General features: G+C 39.1%; 1 pseudogene across 1 annotated transcript; it reads right to left on the reverse strand.

Moving 5' to 3' along the window:
* Window positions 1–235: 235 nt before the first annotated feature.
* Window positions 236–22,620, reverse strand: LOC309651725 (transcription factor Spi-C pseudogene; annotated as a pseudogene). Its single transcript has one exon. The product of its transcript is annotated as a transcription factor Spi-C pseudogene (transcript).
* Between the last annotated feature and the right edge of the window lie 1,075 nt (window positions 22,621–23,695).

The following is a 23,695-nucleotide window of genomic DNA, read 5'->3' on the forward strand; positions in this document are numbered from 1 at the left end:
GAAAAGATACATGCACCCCAGTGTTCACAGCAGCACTATTTACAATAGCCAAGACATGGAAGCAACCTAAATGTCCATCAAGAGATGAATGGATAAAGAAGATGTGGTATGTATGTGTGTGTTTATGTGTGTATATATATATATACACACATACATATATATATATATATATATATACACATACACACACATTATATACATATATATAATGGATATAGTATACATATATTATATCTATACAATATATATAATGGAATATTATTCAGTCATAAAACAGAATGAAATAATGCCATTTGCAGCAACATGGATAGACCTAGATATTATCATAATAACTGAAGTAAGTCAGAAAGAGAAAGACAAATATCATATATGTGGAATCTAAAAAAATGATACAAATGAACTTATTTACAAAACAGAAATAGACTCACAGATAGAGAAGACAAATTTATGGTTACCAAAGGGGAAAGGGGTGGGATAAATTAGAAGTTTGGGATTAACATATATACACTAGTCTATATAAAATAGAAAATTAACAAAGTCCTACTGTACAGCACAAAGAAGTATATTCAATATCTTATAATAACCTAAAATGTAAAAGAAGCTGAGGAAGAATAGAGTTATATATATATAACTGAATCACTTTGCTGTACACCTGAAACTAATACAACATTGTACATCAACTATATTTTAATAAAAAGTTTTTTAAAAGAAGACTTCCCAAGAAAGTATCCTTGGAAACCCACCTCCTTGGTATTTTACCTTAATATACAACTAAGTCTATCATTTTGAAAATTAAATACATGCACATTCTTTAGGAAGGACTCTCAAGTCTTTAAGTTTTATTCCAACTAGGAATAAAAATGAGAAGTGTGTAGATGGTACTGTATAACGTAATAGCTCTAACCATTAATGCAAAAACCAAGGACATTTCTTTTGAGGAAAATGTCTTTACCTCTACTAGATATTTGTTCAGTCACCCGATGCTCTTCTGACTTTTTCCATAAAATTTAACATATATTGAGAAAATAGTAGTTATCCCAGTTTAAATGTTATCATGTTAGAAATCATGTTTATCAAAATCCCTGAAAGGTTACAGACTAAATAAAACTCAGTGCCAGTTCATAGGAAATTCATGACAAGTGAAAATGTTTTTGAGGTTGGGCCTTGATTTTGTTTGGCCTCAGCAAAAATAAAACATCAAAGTATCAGGTTCTAAGACTGTGTCTTAACGTACTTTCAGGAAAATAGAAAAATTTGACTAGTTTCAGTGAGTTATAAGAAAAGGTCAAAAAAACCTTTTATAGCACGTCATGTGAAGTGTTGATATTTCTGTACCACTCCTGAAAATCACTGAAACAAAGTGAAAAATAGATTCAATACAAAATATGTACATATACATACATTCATACAATACACAATTAAAGAGTTAACTAATTATTTTTTCAAGATCCCACCACCTTCTAAACTCCACATCCTATTTGTCTAAGAAAATCATGACTTGAATGAACACAAAGGTTTAAAGGAAATCACTGTGAATGGCCAGAGAGGAGAGATGGGCTGAGTTAGGTTGTTTCTTACATCAGCAGCTTCAATTCCCAGTTCATCTTCCCACAACATACTATCCAACTGTTAAAGAGCTGGATAAGATATCTGAAGGGGCTAACAAGAGCTGGAGGAATATTTTCCTATTTCTGCTTAATTGATGGGAAATAAACTCCTTTTTGGGTGGGAGCATCTATCCCAAAGGTGAGTCAACTCAAGACCTCTAAATTGAGATTAATGAAGATCAAACTCATTAACCTGAAGGCTTTGAGTGGCTGGCACTTCGTTAGTGATTTGATTTTTGTTTTGTGAGAATCTTAAATCAGGAAATTGAGTGATGTTCATGTTGGTGGGAGGCCCAAGAGATAATGCTGAACATTCGCTTGTAGAAATTTATCTGCATTCACTGACTGTCACTATCGATTTGACTTTGCTGCTTCATCTTTCTAATCCCTGCAGCATCTTGCCTTGGGCAGAGCTGTAGGGCTTGAATAGAAAAAGAAAATAAAAACTGGAATACCTTCTCTGGTTAGAACCAAAAAAGAAGAAGACAGGAGATGGAAAGAGGAAGAAAAAGACTTGACCTGAGTCCTTGGCAGTGTGGAAAGCCCCATCCAACTGGAGGTTAGGTTGAAAATCTTAGCCTGTGTGATTTACAAATTTCAATGTGGGTCTGTAACAAAGAATTCTCCTGAAGCTAGAATGCACATTCTACAAGAAAGGGATGTGAGAATTCCACCCGCTATTCACAGATGGCGGTGGAAATATAATCTTCCAGGGCCTCCTTAGAACTACATGGGGTTCTTTTTTTCTCTCTCTCTCTCTCTTAAAACTGGAACTCTAACCATGTTTTTTTTTTTTTTTTTTTTTTAAAGGACTTAACTGGACTTCCCTAGTGGCACAGTGGTTAAGAATCTGCCTGCCAATGCAGGGAACACGGGTTCAAGCCCTGGTCCGGGAAGATCCCACATGCCGCAGAGCAACTAAGCCCATGCGCCACAACTGCTGAGCCTGAGCTCTAGAGCCTGCGAGCCACAACTACTGAGCCTGCGCACCTAAAGCCCATGCTCCGCAACAAGAGAAGCCACCGCAATGAGAAGCCCGTGCACCGCAACGAAGAGTAGCCCCCGCTCGCCACAACTAGAGAAAGCCCGTGCGCAGCAACGAAGACCCAATGCAGCCAAAAATAAAAATAAATAAAAAAACAATTATAATTCTTTTCCAAACATTTCATGGTCATATGACCTTATTTATCCTCACAGCGTCTCATTGTAATTTTTCTCTCCCTATGTACTCAGTATAAATTTTTAAACAAATAAAAAACACTGAAATTTTTAAAGCAGTGAAGCAGGAATGGCTTTTACTTCACCAATACTGATATTCTTTTATCTCAATGATCTTCCACATAAAGAGTATTTTTAAAGCACAGAAGAAATCTTTTCATGGAATTCATTGTGGGCCGGAATGAATATTTTTTGGTAAATATTTCATACAGAGTAAACTATATAATTATAAGAATTTTGTAGTCACCTTGAAAATTACCCTTCCCTCCAGGACAACACAGGAGGGAGGAGTTCAAGTGGAAAGTGTGTGTTAGACAGAGAAAGAGAGAATTAGATTCTAGACTAACTACACCAGCACTCCTGAGAGCCTGCTTAAGGCCAAGTACAAGATGCTTATAGATCACTCTCCTTTGGCTCCAGTTCCTTGTATTTTTCTGTTTATGATTCTCTGTACTCATGTCATTATTATTATCAGAGACTGTGCCCACTCCACCTTCTAATAACGACTAAAACATCTTAATAGTTAACCTTAGCTCATCTTTGATGCCTGACTTTATATAGAACAGAATTAGGCACCGTGGAAGTAAAAGTTCACACTTAAATAGTAGCTAATTCATGCTCCTTAGTGGGAAGTTTAATACATTTAGGCTAATTAGAATAAATTATTCTGTAAGCACATTTTTTACTGAGAGTTAAGGTTATTTATAATCTCCCAGAACATTATTCAGAATAAATACCTTGTGAACAACTAATATTCCTTTGTCAGGTTATAAATAGACATATTTATTTGTTTGCTGGTAATCTTTAATATATTTTTATCTAACAAGGGAATTAATTTTTCCATTTGTATGTTCTTAAGGAATGAAAATACTTTGAAGACTCGGTTATAAGTCCATAGCTGTGACTTCATGAGCAATTAGGTGTATATTAATGCAGAGTGAAAGGTTCAGAGTTGGCCAAGAAGACCCTTGGTGAAAGCACACCTCTGATTAAAGTTCAACGCTTGTATACTGTGCCCCTTGTAGAAGGGAATAAATTAAGTTCAGGTCCTTCTATTACTTGTGACCTGGGAAAACTTACCAGAAGCTGGCCAAGGTTTTGCAATCATTTATTAAACAAACATTTATTGAGTGCCTGCACTAGATCAGACCCTGTCCTGGACACCAAGGAAATAAAAGTATATTTTATATACTTGTTTACAGAGATACTTATATAGAGAGATATTTACAAAGAGGAAATAAATACAGGAAAATAGGATAATAGTAATCATCATAATAAATGAATACTGCATTATAGAGAATGAACAAGATAGTACAGGAATAGATAGAGAAGCAGGTCTACTGAATTTAGGGAAAATTTTACAGAGGAGATGGTTACCTGAGCTGAGTCTGAAATCACAAAGGACTACTAGCTGGAGTTCTTAACTTGTGACCTAGATACTCCCTCTAGCACCTGTGGATAGAATACAGGGAATCCATGAACTTGGATGGGAAGAAAACGTTCACATATTCCTTCTCCCTGAACTCTAACTGAAAATTAGCATTTCCATTGATTTCAAATGTAAGCAATAAACCATAGTAATATTAACTGTGATTTTCCTCAGCAACAGAAATTGCAGATTTCCTGAAAGAATCATAGTTATTAGTCCTGATGCTACATCACATTACTTCTTATTACTTCATGCACCAATCAAGAAGGTTGTTTACTACCATATCACAATTTTAAAAATATTTAACTATCTTTCAATTTAATTGGCTTATTTGTAATCTGATATATTTTCCACAGATATTTAAAAACTCCATCTTGAGGCAGGGTCTCTGGGCATCACCAGAATGCCAAAAAGGTCCATGACACCAAAAACATTTACTACCAGGATCAGAGGATACTCAACCAGACGGAAAATAGGAAGGTTAATTTGTGCACAAATAGAATGTATTTACAGAAGTCTGCAAAAGCATAGGAGGGAAATGTATGAGAGAAGCCAAAATTCCTTCAGAGAGGACTGCAGAAACCCCCAATCCAAGAAGTGCAGGAGGAATATATCAAAAAGATCTGAGAAGAAATTGGACAGTGCTTTGGCAAGGCAAAACACAAACTTACCCGACTAAAACTTAATAGACAGTACTAACAAAAGAAGGGTGAAAAAGGCTCAAGATGAAAATGTGTGCTCAGATATAAAAAGCAAGGAGAACTACAGCATATGATTGGCCTTAGAATGGAGGCAGATTTGTGTGAGGTTGTACGCATCCCTAGTTGCACGTGGGTATTCGAAGTTTCATATGTAGTCCTTGAAAAAATATAAAGGACCACAAAGATGCTGGGATTAAATGCCAAAAGTAGGGCCTAAAATACTACAGCAACATGAGGGATCATGAATAGAAGAAAGCCAAGGGCTACAAAGCATTTGTGCTTGACCGGAAGAAAAATCAAGGTCCACTGTCAATGTCATTGGTCAGACTGGACGGTCATGGCTAATGGGCACCAAACACTTTCTGAATATGAAAGGTAGTCTGTTCAGCTGGGACTTGATAACAGAGAAACATCACTGAAAGTTGAAAAGTGCCCCCCTAGGACACAGAGGGCCAGCAATAAATGTACAGAAAATAAAAGCAAGGAGCTTAAAGCTTCAAGATATTTTGCCAACTTACTTAATAATAAATATTATGCTATTTTTATTGCATTCGTAGCACTTCCTATGCTCCTGGGTGCTTGGTCTTTTAAGCATAAAGGGTAAATAACTTGCCCATGGTCAGCCAGCCAGTGAGAGGAATGGTGCAGGACATACACACAGCTGGCTCAGAAGCTGAAAGAGGAGGGCCTGCAGGGGGCAGTCAATTTCCAGAAGAAAGTCCTGGCAAAAGTTCCCAAGTTTCTTACCTAGATAAATGATTAGTTGTGGCAGTTACTGCCTGAGAAACGTTCTCACTTTCCTCAAATAAACAGACACATAAGAAACCTTTTCAGTGATAAAAATGAATGGAGATCTCCTGAGAGATGTGTACCTTGTAGTGTTTCCCGAGGGGCAGATGCCCTCAGACTGAAATATACTGATAAAGTCAATGGATGAGTTGTCGTCAGAAAGCTAAGGCTCCTTCTCTTTCCACTTCGGCATCAGAAAGACCCCTCTCTGCACCGCTCCCCAACCTCGCTGGATGTGAGCACTCCTCCTGTCTTTACGACCACGAGACCTTGGCACCGCTGAGTGGCAGGCTGTGGATGACCCCACCTTCCAGAGTTATGGGTCTGAAATCATAACTTAGTTACGGATTGAGTCTTCAGAAACGAAATGTACACCTCTGCTTGAAAGGAACATTTCAAGGGCATACAATTCCTCCACGTGGCACTGACATTGAGCTCTTGATTGTTTACTTATGTCCAACAATTACTATCATGCTCTATGACAGTGATTTTTTTTTTTCTAGGATAGAAAGAAGTTCCATATGTTTCACGTGTAAGCCAGCCCTGACCCCTCCCTCTTCTCTGCTTCCAAAGTTCATAATCATCAAGTCCTACCTAGCCTTCCTATAACTCACATATTTATCTCCACTCCCACTTCCGGTGGCACCGCCACCTAGCGCTCGCCTGCGGTACTGCAGCAGCCTCCTGAATGGCTTCCCTCACTCTGATCTGGTCCACGCCCCCTTACTCTCACACAAAAGCCACAGGGATTTTTCTTAGTCACTGCTCAGTGTCTAAGTCCTCCGCGCCCTTCAGAATAAAGCAGGAATTCCCTAACCTAAAACACAAGGTCTTCAACATGATCTCTAATTCTATCTTTAGTTTCAACCCTCACTACTCCTTCCCTCTCAATCCAAGCAACCATTCTACCAAATTACTTTTGGTACGACTGACATGCAGGCTCCTGGAAGTCTGGGCCTTTCAATGTGCCATTTCTTTTCCTATAACCTCATTCCCCTCCCCTTTCCCCTACCTTTTATCCTGACAAATGGCCCTCACTCTTCAGATTACAGTTCCAGAGAGCCCTCCACCACCAGCAATTCTGAGCAAGACTCTCTTGTCCTACCTGTTTGTGTGTCTGTGTCTCTACTAGACAGGGCCCAGGAGGCCAGGGACCGTGTCCCTGTTCTCACTGTATCACTCAGTAAATATCTGTCAAAGGGTAGATGAACAGATAGTCTTGTAATGAGGTTTGCTCTTTAAAATAAATAATATTGGTAGAGTCATAATGCTTTCCAGACAATATTTCTACATCTGTGTTTCTTTTAAAATGTCAAATTAAATGTCACAAGTTTGCTATCTGCATAATCACTAAATATAAATTTTGACACTCTGGATTAAATGAGTGACACAGGTTGAACATTCTACGGCTGCACTTGAAACAAAGTCCTTTTTTTAACTAAAGAATTTTTAAAATTTGCTTTATTAGGTATTTAGTTCCATTTTTCCTCTCCCTAAAACGCAGAAAGCAAGTGACAAAGATTTGGGATTACCTTTACATACACAAAAATCTACTCATCCTCTCCTCCCCTCCATAAACTCCCAACAAGGTAGACATACAGGAAGTAAAGGAAATCCACTGATAGACAAAAGTAAATGATACTGGAAGAAACTACGAAAGGGTAAGTGTGAGGAATGTAGGACACCAGAGACAAGTAAACGATTCCCAGCCTGCTCTGGTTATCACTGAGAAGAAAGCAGAGGAGGATCTGTGGGTATCATAAAAACATAAATTACCTAGAAGCCACAAGTGAATTGGTAAGTGTCTCTAGGACAATCACTTTGGGGAGGGGGCTAGATACCTCAAATCATTTCCATCTTTAAGGAAACATTCTTTGCTTGGCCATCATTCTAGTCCTCAACTAACTGAAGCTTATAAATATCAAATACAAGACTAGCTGATGCAACCGGATGAAATGCACTAGGCTGATTTTTAGGCATCAGTGTCACGTCAGAAAAATAAGAGCATGATGGGCTTTAATTCATGCATTTTAAAATAATTTGGGGGGTCAGCTTTGCCAGCTTCTCTGGAGCCAGGACTAATCCCAAAGGCATCATAAATAAAGTCAGCCTGATGATGCTTCATCAGGCAGCTGAAGGCAATAGTACAGACACCTGGTCTTGGCTGCTGCCATTTTACCTGCTGAGATACTCCAGCGAGTCCTCCCCTTACTAGACAAGACAGAGGACCTTACAGGCTTCCAGAAAATGCAAACTCTCTTCTGTGCCAACAGCATACACATCTTACCACAAGTGGTGAGAAGCTATAGCCTTTTACTTCACTTTTTGAATTGGGGTCTTCCCTTTACTTCACCACCTGGGCCTAGGAAGGCATATTAGTTTCCTAAGGCGGCTATAAGAAAGTATCACAAACTTGGTGGCTTAAAACAACAGAAATTTGTTGTCTAACAGTTCTGGAGGCCTGAAGTCTGAAGTCAAAATACTGTAGGGCCATGCTCCCTTCATGGCCTCTAAGGACAACCCTTCCCTGCCTCTTCCAGCTTTTGGTAGCCCCAGGCATTCCTTGGCTTGTAGATGACCCACTCCAATCTCTGCCTCTTTTCTTCACATGGCATTCTTCTTGGGTGTCTGTGTATTGACACTGTCTTCTCTTTTTTTATAAGGATACCAGTCATATTGGATTAAGGGCCCACCCTACTCCAGTATGCTTCCATCTTAACTAACTCCCTTGCAAGGACTCTTATTTCCAAAGAAAGTCACATTCCATGATACTGGGAGTAAAGACGTCAACATATCTTTTTTTTGGGGGGGGAGGGAGCAGTGTACGTAATTCAACCCATAAACGAAGGATAAAAGAAATCATTCTAGTTTGCTTTTGCATTATGCATAGTTTGTGTGTTAGTATTTTCTGTGTAATCTCCTACTTAGAGGAAAAATAACTTGTTCTTACTTCCATCTTTGGACCAGAAAGTTAAAACTTAGTTAGAATTGTATGGAGAAATCAATTCCCGAGTTTCCACTGTGTTCCATCCCTCCACATTCTTCACCAGCTACAAATGATTCTCTAATTTCCACCACTTTCTCAAACTACATACACTTAATTTTCACTAATCAACGTCAAGCAGCCCATCACCAAACGATCAACTTCTAGTATCTCAACCCCAGAATTCCTGGTCCTAGTGAATTCCTAACAACTGTTATTAACATGAGAATTTATTTTCTTTTGGTCATTTGGGCCCTACTCTCAAATTATGTGTTCACACTCACAAATCTCAAATGCCTACATGTTTCATCACCACAGACTTTCAAAGTTCCTTCATGGGTGGTTATAGGAAGCAGAATTAGAGAGTCAGCTCTATGAAAACCAATTGTACCATGACTTGGTATCTGGAGAAGATCACCCAGACACACCTATAGACAGAGAAAGCAGGATGTCTTAAAACAGTGACCCATCACTTGGTCTTGCGACTTGAAGACTGAGTCTATCAAGTTTCAGGTATCCACCGGAGATGGTCCCTTATAGCTGGATAGGTGACATAGTAATCCACTCAAACATCTGATTTAACCATTTTAAAAGCCTAAAGTCATCTATGACAATGATACCAGCATTGACCACAGGGAATCTTAGGCTTTGTGGTGACAGGAAAATGCCAAAGATCACAGATCCAGAAAAGGAGATGCCTTTCAGCCTTAGATGGGAGTCTCCTACCACCACCTGGCAACAACTGTGGAAAAGTCCTTGCCCCCATGGAGTTTGTATTCCAGACTGAAGAGACAGATAATCAGCAAATAAATAAGGACAGTTATAGTGTGTCAGGTGGTACAAGCCAACAGAGAGGTAAGGGAGGTTATAGGGGTGTACCAGGAGGAGGGACGGGGTGGGTGGTCAACGAAGGCCTTGCTGAAAAGGTCACACCTGAGCCAAAATATAAAGGAAGTGAAGTTCTAAGCCGGTTGATTCCTATTCCTTCATAAAGGATCCTTTGATTTTATAATTCTCTCTCCATGGATTTCATGTTTTAAAACATCTCATTTTCCAAAAATATGAAGTCTTGGTTAATTGTCAAAATACATACTCTTTCTGGAAAGCTCCTCAGGATGCAGACAAAAGTTGGGCTCTTGACTTGCATGGTGGAAAGCTAAATTCAACCAGCAGGACTTAGGCAACAGGACCCTCACTTCCCTGTTTATTCCAGCTCTAGATTTCTACAGGGATGGTGTTAATTTAACCTAGAGGAAACCCTCTTGCAGAACTTCATGGTTCCAGCTCAATAAGACTTACAATGTCGTTGAGAGCATCCATACTAGATGTTAGAACATAAGCGCCAGGGAGCAGAGAGCATTGCATTGCTCTGTGACATATCCCAGTGCTCAATATATTTTTGTTGAATTGAATTTCTTGAACTCACACCATTCGCCTGGACCATTCACTGATCACTGGGATTGATTTTCCCATTTGAGATCTGTTTCTTCCACAATTATCATAGTTTCTATTTTTCTTGACCCTCCACGATGCCAGCATATCACTGGGCCATGATTATTCTTGCAGCTGAATTACATGTGAGATTACTGACTGTGCCAAAATGATGAGAAATCAGTGATGTAAAAATGGGGAAGGTTGGAAGGTAGGGGCACATTTTTCTCTAAATGGAATTATTAGCTAGAACTCCCAAGAAATATAAAAATGCATGTTTGGAGAGATGGATATCCAGAGGGAGGGACACACTGCTCACAGATAATAAAGCCATTTCCCTTTCATTCCCCTACTGATTTTAGCTGTTTTAGAAAGAAGAAAGTGTAGGCTCCAAAGATCCATGGTCATCTCTGGTCGTTTGATCTTAAGGGCTGCTGAAGACACATTCCGTTTGGTTGTCCAATTCATTTCTCAATTTGTAGCTGATGCCATCACCAGGGTGGGGTTTATATTTTCCCACCATGCGCTTCCTACAAAGTTCTGCTGCTGATAGCTATTATTTTGAATTATATTTTATAAAGCATGTATTCTCTTCTACTTAGCTATTTTCTACACTTTATCATACCCCAAACCTATCACTGATGGTGACAACCACAAATCCCTGTGGTTTGCTCTCAGGAAAAGATCTTTGTGAAGAAAGATAGTTCAGGGCTGAATTCTTTCGTAGAGATCATTTTTTTCTACTCTTTTTCTGAAAGAAAGAAATTTCACCCCCCTCGGAAATGAAACAAAGCTACCTCACCCAAGATGGGTTATATATTCATCAACCACTTATGTTCAATATTTGTTGAGTACCTGTTATATCCTAGGCAACTTCCTAGACCCTGAGGATACAGGAGTGAATAAAGCAGAAACAATTCTTAATCTCATGGCACTTACATTCTAGTTTACATAATATGAGGTGCCATCTTAACCAAAATTTCCTACTTTCTATGGGTCATTAAGGGATGGGGCAGAGGCTGTCATTTTAATGTGCGTATTTGGCTTTCCCTAGTTGGATTTTTGGCTTTAACTTCCATTAATTTGTCTTACATCTAAATTAATTTTTATGAGCTCCTCATTATATATCACATTGATTTAAATAATAGCAATAATAATAATAGAAGACACTCAAAGTCCAAACTCATTAGCTTGAAAGCTTCAGCCTTTCTCCTGAGATACAGTTCACACCATACCCTGTAGGCTGCATATAAACCTAACTAGAAAATAAAGAAGGGAAGTTTTGCCTTGCAATGAAACCAGCCATAGTCTAATGTCCAATTTGAACGGTAAAGGTATTCTTCCATAAACAGTTCACGAATTGTTCTTTTGGTTATTCCATTAGTTGCACACACGGTCATTACACAAACCATTAAACTTAATGAGGATGAAACTGGCTATAACTTTTAAGACAGTTAAGCCTCCATTACCTATAGACACAGGCAATCAACTCTGGGAATACGTTCCCACTATTCACAGGGAAGGATTACCCGAAGATCACAGGTTCCTTCCCCTCCAGTACTGAAGCAATAGCTGCTCAATTAGAGCACTGCTAGCATCAAGGGAGGCCCCATGGTGTCTCTTCAAACTGTGGATACTTCATCACTCAAGGTGAAAATGGTAGAAAAATGAAACTTATCACAAATTTGCTGTAAATGGACAATTCCTGCCAAGCTGACATATGTAACTTTGCTTCCTCTGATGTCACCGGATAATATAACTCACTGCTGAAACACTGTTGACAGTAGAAAAAGGAAAAATAAATAAATCTGTGGAGCCAAGGATGACATTACAAAAACAAAGAATGACAATGAGGCTATTTCTGCACATGTCTGCATTTCAATTGGCAAACCACAATCTGGAGATGTATAATATCACCAAGGCCACCGTCTAACCCAGGATTCCGTTGCCAGGTATGAGCTTAGCACTTTGCCCATGGACTTCTGCAAATAATTACTAGCTTAAAAAAAAAAAAGTTTGCCACCCCACCTGGCCCCCTTCCCCAAGCAGTGCATGAATATAGTAAATAAAGTGACTAAAATCAGCCTTTTAAGCAACTGCCCAGCATAAATCATTACTTGGCAAGAGGCTATCACATTTGTCTGTTATGGTTCTACACAGTATGAAGTCCACTTCCAAGTAGATGTCGTGATAAATATGGCATCGGAGACCATGCCTAAGGAAAAGCTGAGTGGAGATGAAATTCCATTTCAGAATGAAATAAGTAAGTTACTATGACCATCTGTGATCTCCTACACAAGCAAAGAACTGACTGAGCACATCTGTCATGTTGTAAACCTATCGGCTTGCAGATGCTTTAAAGGCAATGAATGAAACCTTAATTTCTTGGTATCTTTCATAGCCCCTACCATTGTAGGCACTCATTTACTCATTCAGGAAATATTTTAGGTCATGTACTAGATACCAGGCACTATGCTGAGAGCTGTGATATAGAGGTTGTCGCATCTGATAGGGGTATTGCCTTCATAGAGCTTATACTGTAGCCGTGAAGGGGAGAAATTATCAAGTAATCACGCAATTACATAATTACGCATAATACTACTTCCGTAATCTCTGAAGTACTAATTCCGTGAAAGGAATTACTCCTTTCTCTGCCCTTCAATAGTACTTTCTCATGTATCTATTAAGCATTGACTACTGTCTGTCTTGTGTTATGAACTGGGTACGTATCTATGTCTTTTTAGATGGCAATCACTCAAGAATAGGGCCACATCTTTGTGCTTCTCAGCTCCTCGCTCCTCCCATACCTTCTCTCCCACTACCTACCCCTGCCTGGGGCTCCTACCACGCTGCCTTGCACAGAGCTCCCCTTCCCCCCCCAAAAAATGTAGAAATAAAGCTGACCCACTCCCTAGCTTTTCTGTGTGGGTCAAATTCATTTTATTTCTTACGCTTCCATTTATACATCGGGGCTAAGAATTTACCACTAGCCTCTTTGGGGCATTGTAACTCGAAGAATGAAATGGAGATCCTCAATATAAAGACAGCAGGATATAAGGACCCCTGAGAGGCAATCAGCCCAAAGGCTTAACCACTGGTATGGGAAAAGGAACAATTTTACTGGACTCAAGGATCTAAAGTTGTATCATTGCTGGTTGATATCCATACCCAGTCTTTGATAAACTGAGATAATAAAGGCAAGGCAGTGGGTTTTTCATCGGCTAAATTTGTTCAACTTATGTTGAGATTATCTTTCCTAAAATGCCCCTTTTCGTGAAATAATGGTGACAATGGAGTTTTTAAAAACGTTTTACTTGTTAAAATCTAAATAAAAGGCAATCTATATCAGTCTCTTCATTTTTTCTTTGGAGATTTTACTGTCCCATAAAATCTAACTATCTGGGAAACACTGGCTTAGGGTGTCTGCTTTCATTGGCTGGAACAGCTCACAGCCAAAGTCAACCCAGATATTCAAGCTCATGTCGGGAGGCAGCTTATTGGCTGGTGTGTTTCATGAGGACAGCAAGATGCAAGGAGGTTCAGAAGATAATTCTCTTGGCAGAAAGCCCTCTAAATTCAAAGATAGATGTTTTCAGCCTCTCCCTTGGTGGAATTTTTCTTTTTTTCACATGGAGACAGTGAAACTAGCGTTTTCCATGGTGTTTACAGCTGATGGCGTGACTATAAGTGAGGTTAAAAGAGTAAAGGAAAAAGGGATGTAGAATAGGGAAACCAAGAGAAGGAAGACATGAAGGCAACAGAACATACAGAATGAAGAGTGATTAAAAGGTTGAGGTGGGGTACAGTGAGAAAATAAAAATAAGAAGAAAAACAAGAAACAAACACACACACACACGCAATTGCCATTGTCAGTTACAGGAGCCAGTGGTTCGTGAGTTCTATGTTGCCACTGATTTCTCTTTACTTTAGTTGCTGAAGGACAGAAAACCAAGCCTGTAATTTAACCAAAGACTTCTTAGCATAAAAGGAAGCTCTTCAGCTTTGTCAGTCACACAAGAGCCAAACTCAAGGCCAAGAACCCTAACATGAATTATATTCCTGACATACCAGTGTCTCCACCTTTGCTAACTATGTCTGTCTTCTTCCAGGACTCAGGAGATTAGTTAAGAAGGAGTAGTTATACACTTCCGATTGTGACCCATTCCTGGGGACAAAAGAGGATTACACTTCTGGAACTCTCCTTCCTAAACTACTGGTGGGGAGGGGTAGCAGTGGTGGTGAGCAAAGCAAAAGAAAAGAAAACCCAAACCATATTTGTTCCTAAGCCTCTCCTCACCTGCCAAGGGTGAAAGGAGTTATTAATACAGTAGCATAGATGCTTACCCATGTTTTGCCCAGGTTTTACATCCCCAGAAAAGTTCCCTTCCACTTAGAAACAAAAGCCTGCCCATGTTCTGATGCCCAGATCATCAAAGACTATAATATAGTCTTGTGGGTTCCCACTACCCTTTACCCAACAGTGTAGCGTAACTTTAAGAGTTGGAAACTCCTCTCTGTTTCTGAATTCAGCACTTTCACACACAGCAAGAAGATCTGAGGGATAGTGCATGTAGGGTGTCCAATGACCAAGGATAAGTTCCTGCCATTTGGGCCCATTAGCTGAAAAATGGGAACTTAGAACCGTTTCCCTTCCTGTCTCACTTCCCTTAGAGCTTAACCACCTATTGGATAAATATGGCAGGTCCATTGGTCATTCCATTCCCCCTCCATTTGCTTTTCTTTTAGGGGAGAAATAAATCTTTCTGTTCAGAGGATAAGCATTGCCTTGTGGTTTCCAGTCTAAGTTAAGCTACATTTGGAACTTGGAAGTGACCCTCAGGCCAAGAGCCACCGTGAACAAAGGATCTTGTTCACAAACCCTGTGATGTGGTTGGGTCGTATTGCATTCTTCCTCACCCTGCGGTGGGAGTAAAGTTCAATGCCCATGTAGTAAAGATTTTACCCAGCAGATGGGAGTAATTACACACAGCACATATTTCTAGGCAGCAACTTTCTTCCAAATGTATAATCCAAAAGAGCAGAGTGGTAAATCCCACAATTTTTTTGAACCCTGAATTTGCTAACCCACTCTCCAATTCACAAAACATATATGGTTAGTCATAACTCAAGAGTCTTGAGTTTATCTCAGAACTCAAGTATGGCTGAAGAAAAGAGTAATTGGCAAGTATTTCCCATGGAACTGAGACTTTTTATTACCATTTCTGTTATATGTTCTGTTTTATCTTTCAGTTACTTTTTTAAAAATGTCATTGACCTGAGGTACTTCTGTTCTTAGAAAATTTTTTTCACACTTAATTTTTAGTCTGAAAATACAATGATTTTTTTCCCATGACTTTTGCTGCATTGTCGCTGTGCCCCTTAGCCAAATCTATATCTATGCTTATGAAATACTAACTCAACTGAGTCCCAGGTGAAACACTTACACACTCTCTCACAAAATGGAGATGACTGATCAGTTCTCTTCTGGTCCAAATATTTCAGCAAACTTCAGGTATAGATGAGGTTGCCAACATGATGACAGATGATATATTTTCTGAGATCCGATATTTCTTTCACATCAATTTAGAGACACATGCCTATAGTTTATAATGGCAAGTCTTGAAATTAGTAGCTTAAGGAATATGCTTTGCACTGTGCTTCACTATGCAAAGTAAGGGTACAAGGGTATGCATACATATTTTACTTTAATCAATTCATCTTGTGGGGTGCAATGAACAGAATTATTTTTATCTTTACTGGTACGACTTTTGAACCAGTCCTGTCAGAGAGAGTGATTAAATGAGCACCAAATATGTTCCCTCTCCCTAAGCACAGAACCAAACTACATTTCCCAGCCTCCTTAAACCTAGGTGGGGGTCATGTGACTAATTCTGACCAATGGGATGAGAGCAGAAGGCAAGTGCCACTTCCAAACCAAGGCAGTTAAGAATGTGTGTATGTATGTGTGTGTCCATGTGCACATGTCCTGTTTTGGACACTCTCATTCTGCCTACAATACTGGCTGTATGTTGCCAGAGTGACGTTGAAGCCAAGTGTCAAAGATGGAGGAGCCATCATCCTCTGTTACAGCACAGGAGAAAAAGATCCCCAGGTCACCTCTTAAGAGGAGCAACCCAACCAAGAACAACTGTGCTGGAATCTAAGTCAGTAAGATGTAAGTTTTTACTGTATTAAAACACTAAGAGTTGTTTTCTTCTTTTTTTTTTTTAATTTTTATTTATTTATTTATGGCTGTGTTGGGTCTTCATTTCTGTGCAAGGGCTTTCTCTAGTTGCGGCAAGTGGGGGCCACTCTTCATCGCGGTGCGCGGGCTTCTCACTATTGCGGCCTCTCTTGCTGCGGAGCACAGGCTCCAGACGCGCAGGCTCAGTAATTGTGGCTCACGGGCCTAGTTGCTCCGCGGCATGTGGGATCTTCCCAGACTAGGGCTCGAACCCGTGTCCCCTGCATTGGCAGGCAGATTCTTAACCACTGCGCCACCAGGGAAGCCCTGTTTTCTTCTTTTAAACAGCAGTTGTCATGCCCCAACTAAATCATAAAAATAATAGTGTTCTTTTTTTCCAAGTTTGCATGTACTAGTACACCAACAAAATGCCTATACATAAAATGCGTTACGTGGCATACTATTTTTGATATAAATAATACACTGTTTTTCATTTGAGGATGATCTAATATTACATATCTCCCACACTTAATTTTATAATTTCAGGTTCATGAGTCACTCTTTTATTATATACATGAGGCAATATAGAAGCAATATTGCCAGCTTGTACTACAACCTTTTCTCCATCCTTAATTGATTCAGTGAGTCTCTGCCTAAGACTTTCTGATGTCTTTTATTTTCTTTCAGAATTTGCAATTATAATTTATCTAATGATTTACCAATCTTAAGTCATATCAGCTATTTGATTAGACATATAATAATTGTTTTAACCCTTTCTAAGGAAACAATGCTTGATGAGGAAATGAGGGGTAGAAGAGAGGAGAACTCAGAACTCCAGAAATTCTGGTCCAGGGGACCATGAGATGAAGTATATTTACATTTACTCTCTTCAGTCTTACTTTATGCTAAGAAACTAAAGACCTGGAATGCTAACTTCCCCCCTCTGATGATGCTTAAAGACATCAATGTGGCTCAATAAAAGGAAACAAAGTGTGGATTTAATTATCTTTGGCTATATTTTAGGCTTTATCATTTGCAGCCACAACTTTCTCTATCTGTAAAGTGGGCACCATGTAATATATCAATTTTCAAGGTGAGTAAGGAACAACCTTAAGACACAAGGCATTAATATACTAATATAGGTATTCAAGTCCATAGAGTTTTGTTTTGTTTTTTTTTAAAGGCTTTTCTACAGGACTTTAGAAATCACCACTCAGAGAACTAAGAGAAGAATCTATCTAACTGGATTAGTGTTTGTGAATGGAAATGCTCTATAAAATCCACAAAATGTCTGGCATGTTTTAATCTAGTTTTAATCTATTTTAATAATATGGACATAAGAAATTTAATTACAACCAAAAGCTGGCAACCGAAAGAGGCATCTATAAGTATTTTTGCATTAGCACCAACCCAGACATAGGGCCTTGTTGCCTCCAAATATTTTATTGGGTGTATATACACATCTAAAGACATCCTGAACATGATGCTATCCTATTTCACTTAATAGTTAAGAGCATGGGCTCTGGAGTCAGGCTGAGTTCAAATCCCAGCCCCACAGTTACCACTGGTATGACCTTGAGCATGTTTCCTAACACCACTGACTCAGTTTCCTCATCTGAAGAATGAGGATAAAAATAATGATTTGTCTCATGAGTGGTTGTGAGAGTGAATGTGAATTATCTCTGGGGAAGCACGTAGCATACTTCCTGGTCATACAGCAAGTGCTCACAAACATTAGCTATCTATATTACCCTTCATCTGCATATGTGAATTGGTCGTATTCTTAGTCCCTTAGAGTGAATCCAGCTGGCCCATGGGAGCCGAGGCCTGAATAACACATTCTGTGGGTATCTGTGCTTTGCCTTGAGAATTCTTCCAGCCCACACTTCCTTATCCCACTCTCTCTCCACACTTGGCTTCCACAAGATGCCTCCTAGGAGAAGAAACACACACTCTTCCTCTGCCAGACTCATATACTTCTTTTTATTTTTTTTTTAAGTTTTTACTTTTTACTTTTTATTTATTTATTTTATAGAAATATAGTTGATTTACAATATTAGTTTCAGATGTACAATATTATATTAGTTTTAGGTGTACTACATAGTGATTCAGTATTTTTCTAGGTTATACTCTATTCAAAGCTATTATAAAATATTGGCTATATTCCCTGTGCTGTACATTACACCCTTGTATCTTATTTATTTTATACATAGTAGTCTGTACCTTTTAATCCTCCACCCCTATCTTGCCCCCTCCCTCCTTCCTTCCCCCCACTGGTAACTAATTTGTTCTCTATATCTTTAAGTCTGTTTCTATTTTGTTATATTCATTTGTTTCCATTTTTAGATTCCACATATAAATGATAACATACAGTATCTGTCTTTCTCTCCCTGACTTATTTCACTAAGCATAATACCCTCTAGGTCCATCCATGTTGTTGCAAATGACAAAATTTCACTTTTTTATGGCTGCGTAGTACTCCATTGTGTATATTTACCACATCTTCTTTAACCATTCATCTGTTGGTGGACACTTAGGTTGCTTCCATATCTTGGCTATTATAAATAATGCTGCTATGGGAGTTCCCTGATAGTCTAGTGGTTAGGATTCTGCGCATTCACTGCAGAGGCCTGGGTTCAATCCCTGGTCGGGGAACTGAGATCCCACAAGCTGTGCGGTGTGGCCAAAAAAAAAAAAAAATGCAGCTGTGAACATTGGGGTGCATATATCTTTTCAAATCAATGTTTTCATTTTCTTTGGATGTATACCCAGGAGTGGAATTGCTGGATCATATGGTAGTTCTAGTTTTAGTCACTGAAATTTTTAAAGCCATGAATGTAATTTAGCAGGAACACTATCACAGGCAATCGTTTTTTGTTTTGTTGCTAAAGCTGCTGGATACATGTTAGAGTGATTTTTTTTTTTTTGGTCTGAGTGTATGACAGGAAAATAATGTTTAAATCAATATGTAAATCAAAGTATCTCCACTAGCATTATTAATCTAGAAGGAAGTATTACATAGACAATAGTAAAAGGAAGGACATTTAGTCTATTATTTCAAATGGGACTTGATCATTTTAAAGTTGTTCACTGGCAAAATTTTTCACCAAGTTAGTATAGATTATACGCTACTTCATAAAAGATAGCAATAATGAAGTTTGGGTTTTTTGTTTTGTTTTTCAGTATTTGCTTTCAGAGAAAAATCCTAAAACTTGTAGGGATTTCTGATGCCAGAAAATTTTGATATATGAGTATATTTAGCAATCAGGGTGACTTAGATCATGGTAATTGGCGTATGTATAATTATAATTTGCATTCCAGTTATTTAAACTGAGATATCCTTGATCAGGTTGAACATACTGTGAGTAGAAGATCTCTTCTTCCAAGAAATAAGATGGAGACAGTCTTTGGAGAATGGCCTCACTGAATTGGTAAGTTAACTTTGTCCGGATTTTGATGACTTCTCCAGTTCTTCCATAATTCCTCAGTGCTCTGGCCATTTTCTGGTAAGTCCTGGTCTTCCAGTTGCCTTCTCTTTTCCCCCAAAGTTGGGCAAGTTTTTCTATGTTTTTTGATACAAACCAAAAGATGCCTTTGGTTTGATCTATCCATTGAATACAAGATGCCATCTCAGGATTACACAGGGATTCATGAAGGTATTCAAACAGTCGGAGTTTCTTCCTGCCTTTTCCTCCCTTTTGCTGGAGAAGAGTAGGTTGCACCAGCTGGTTTTCAGGGATGTTCTGCAGAGACTGATGAATATTTCCTTCAAAATAGAGGTCCGCAGCACTGTTCTATATATTACTGTTCTCCAATTGTAGACCGGTTCCTCTGTAGGCAGCACACCATAGCTGCTGGAATTTCCTCTGACATGACAACAGCGGTTGATGAAAGCCAGGTAATTTTTGTAATTTGAGGAGTACTGAAGATCACCAGTTGAATGTTGCCTCAGTACTTCAAAAGCATCTTCAAATGCTTGACCCAGCTTGTCTTGTTCAACACAAGCCATGCTTCATTAATAAATTGACAATTCTGTCCATCAGAGGCCAGTCTAACATTTCCAGACTCATATACTTCTTTATCTGCCCCATGATACTTCTTTGGGCATTTAATAATTCAGTGGAGAAAATGGATTCTTCTATTGTGCTAGCTTTTTTCAGAATATTTAAGGTGTTAGCCAAAATCACTGCTCTCCTGTTACTGCATTCCATTCCAACACATCATGAAAGAGCTGATCTCCAAAAATATATATTACTGAATCATAATTGCAATATAGGGTGATTCATTCCATTATGATTATTAGCACTATTATATTAAGATTACTCAGATTAATTTCCCTCCTAACCATTGTAATAATGTAAGCTTTTTTTGGCAAAGGACATTATGTAATGTATTCAGTTATCCTAACTATCACACATATTCTATATTTTTCATCATCCAAGTATTTATTTTAAAAATACTTGGAATAATTTTAGAGGAAATCATTCTATTCCCAATTGCCACATACAGGCTGAATTTTTTTTAACCAATCGACGTAGTTCAGAAGTTAAAGTTTATAGTTCTACACAATGCTGGCTAAGCTACTGGTTTTGTTGCTACTGATGAAAATGCTGATAAGCGAAGATCAATGCTGCTTTTACTGCTTATACAACTCAAAAGTTGGTCCCAAGGAAGGCTTCTGTGTATTGGCCATTGTTCTCCTCTCAATAGGTGTGAATGATGGCAAATGAAGTGACAACAGCTCCCTCTGTACCATGGGTAAGCACCACTGACCCCTGCCAATCTCCTTTGCAGGAGGAGTGAGGGTCTATCTAGGGTGGTATGTCTTGGATGGGTGGATTTCACAGTCAGGATGGATGTGACAGAGCAGCTTTTATCTGGGCTCAAACCTCAGTACTTTAATTGTGCTCTCCTCCCTACCCACACCCTTAGCTCCCAACCGTTCCAGCAGGGATGGCCTCTCACGTTTCCTCTTTCCTGAGTCTGTGATGTTAGGAATAACTGGAGTGTTTCTATGTAGATACCTAGGGAGGGGGGCAGAGATGGGGGTTTCTCTCTTACTGGCTTATTTTCTCTGAAGACCCACTCAGTGCAGTAAGTGTATGTGGTGGGGAAAGGGGAGGGGGAAGCAGGTGTTCTATCGTCTATTGGCCCATTTTATTCTGTTTTACTTAGGGACACACGTTTCATTCTGCTGGTCAGCTTGTGATAATCAGTTTAAAGTGATGCCTGCTTGGTGATCTGTTTTGAGGTAAAGCATATGTATCATCTGAACTGAACAAACAAGAGGAGAAAAATACAACTATATTTTGTTGGAGAAGAATTCCCATTGACAGGCTGACAGTTTCTTTACCAATTTTTTTTTAATCCCACTCGCTCACTTTTGGCAGGAAACATATGACAACCCCACGATGAATAAATACAGAGTCTAAGTGTATCCTGGGGATCAGAGCATCAGAAAGCCATTATCACCCCGAGGTCTGAAGGGGTAACCCACTGAAACTGTAGCTGTAAGTTAGAAGGGGGCATCCAACAGGAGCTGTGGCCTTCAGAAGAGGAATTAGTTACTGCCAACCACGACCAGGTAAGGAGCATTCATGGGGAAATGAATGCCTAGGATTCTCTCCTTCCACCCTACAACCTCCTGCCGGTGCCTCCCTTTGGGAAAACCCAACTTGAAGACAGAGGGCAAGGGAGTCTGTTGATGCCAGCATCCCAGGACACAGAGTTTGGGGGAGCCAGGCGGACAGCGTATGAGAAAGAACAAATGGGGAACAGTCATCATGTAGAAAGATCTTCAAGAAACAAGCCAGGGTCTTCCCTGGTGGTCCAGTGGTAAAGAATCCTCCTTCCAATGCAGGGGACGCGGGTTCCATCCCTGGTCGGGGAACTAAGATCCCACATGCCACGGGGCCACTGAGCCCGTGCGCCACAACTACTAAGCTCGTGCACCTCAACGAGAGAGCCGTGTGCTGCAAACTACAGAGCCCACGCGCCCTGGAGCCTGTGCCAGGGCTCCAGGCACAGGCTCCAACAACTAGAGAAGAAAAACCCCGCACACCACAACTAGAGAGAAGCCCGCGTGCCGCAACGAAAGATCCCACATGCCGCAATGCAGATGCTGCATGACGCAGCTAAGTCCTGACACAGCCAAATAAATAAATAAATAAATAAATGAGAAAAATTTGAAAAAGATAAAAAAGAAAGAAAAGAAACAAGCCACACACACTTCCCTGTTCAAACTATAATTAACTTTCAAAGCACAGTTCAAGCATAGCCTCTTGGGAGCTTTTCCTGGTAACTCCAGTTTTTACTGATATATATATATATATATATATATATATATATATAAACATATATATAAATATATATAAATATAAATAAATGAATCACTTTGCTGAACACCTGAAACTAACACAACTTTGTAAATCAACTACATTTTTTAAAAATAGAGGAAAAAAACATAGCTCATGCATATATAACTTTATAACACAGTCATAAACTCTTCATTCAACAAAATTTTTTTCTGTACAGCAGTCTAGTGATGAAATGAAAAACCTGAATTCTTTCCAATAAAAACATGTGCAATTGAATATTAAAAAAAAAAGTAGTAGTGAAAAGCCATTGGGGGGTTTAGGCAGTGGGGTGATATGGTTAGATTTGCGATTTGAAATAATCCTTTGACTTCTATGTGGAATAGAGTAGTTTAGGGGAGGGGTAACGGTAGCTTGGACTAGGACATAGTGGGAGAAAGAAGGAGAAGTGGATGAATTTGAACGACATAGGGGAGATAAGATCAATAAGGACTTGGTGAATCATTGGATATAAGGAAGTGAGAAATATACAGTGAGAAAGTATCTATCACGCATTAGTAAAACGGGTGAGGATCTAGTCATTGAGATAGGAAATGCTAGGATAGGACCAGATATGACAGGAGGGTGAGAACACAGTGACATACAGTGTGCTATACCATAGTACTACAAGGGTTATAACAGCTTATATAAGAAGATGTGGTGGAAGCCAAGAGGGGTGAGAATCGTGGTCAATACAGTGTTTTTACAGCGAAGGATACTGCCCAGCGGTATGACCACTGTCTTATTTAATTAGTCGCGAAAGCTAGAACATCTATAGATATAAAAGACTTAATGTGATTTCTAAAAACAGTCCATTTAATTCAAGATCATATAGTAGGTATAAGCTAGGAAAATATGGGAATGTGTTCCTCTCCCTTTGCACTTGGAAAAATGGAGATTTACAGCAGTTAATAACATGGCCAATGTCATATACTCTTGAGTCAGCAGAAAAGTAAAGGGAGAAAAAATAATCAAGTTTCAAAGCTGGAAGGAAATTTAG

Source organism: Balaenoptera physalus, assembly GCF_965194825.1.
Source record: "Balaenoptera physalus genome assembly, chromosome: 21".
NCBI classification, from domain to species: domain Eukaryota; kingdom Metazoa; phylum Chordata; class Mammalia; order Artiodactyla; family Balaenopteridae; genus Balaenoptera; species Balaenoptera physalus.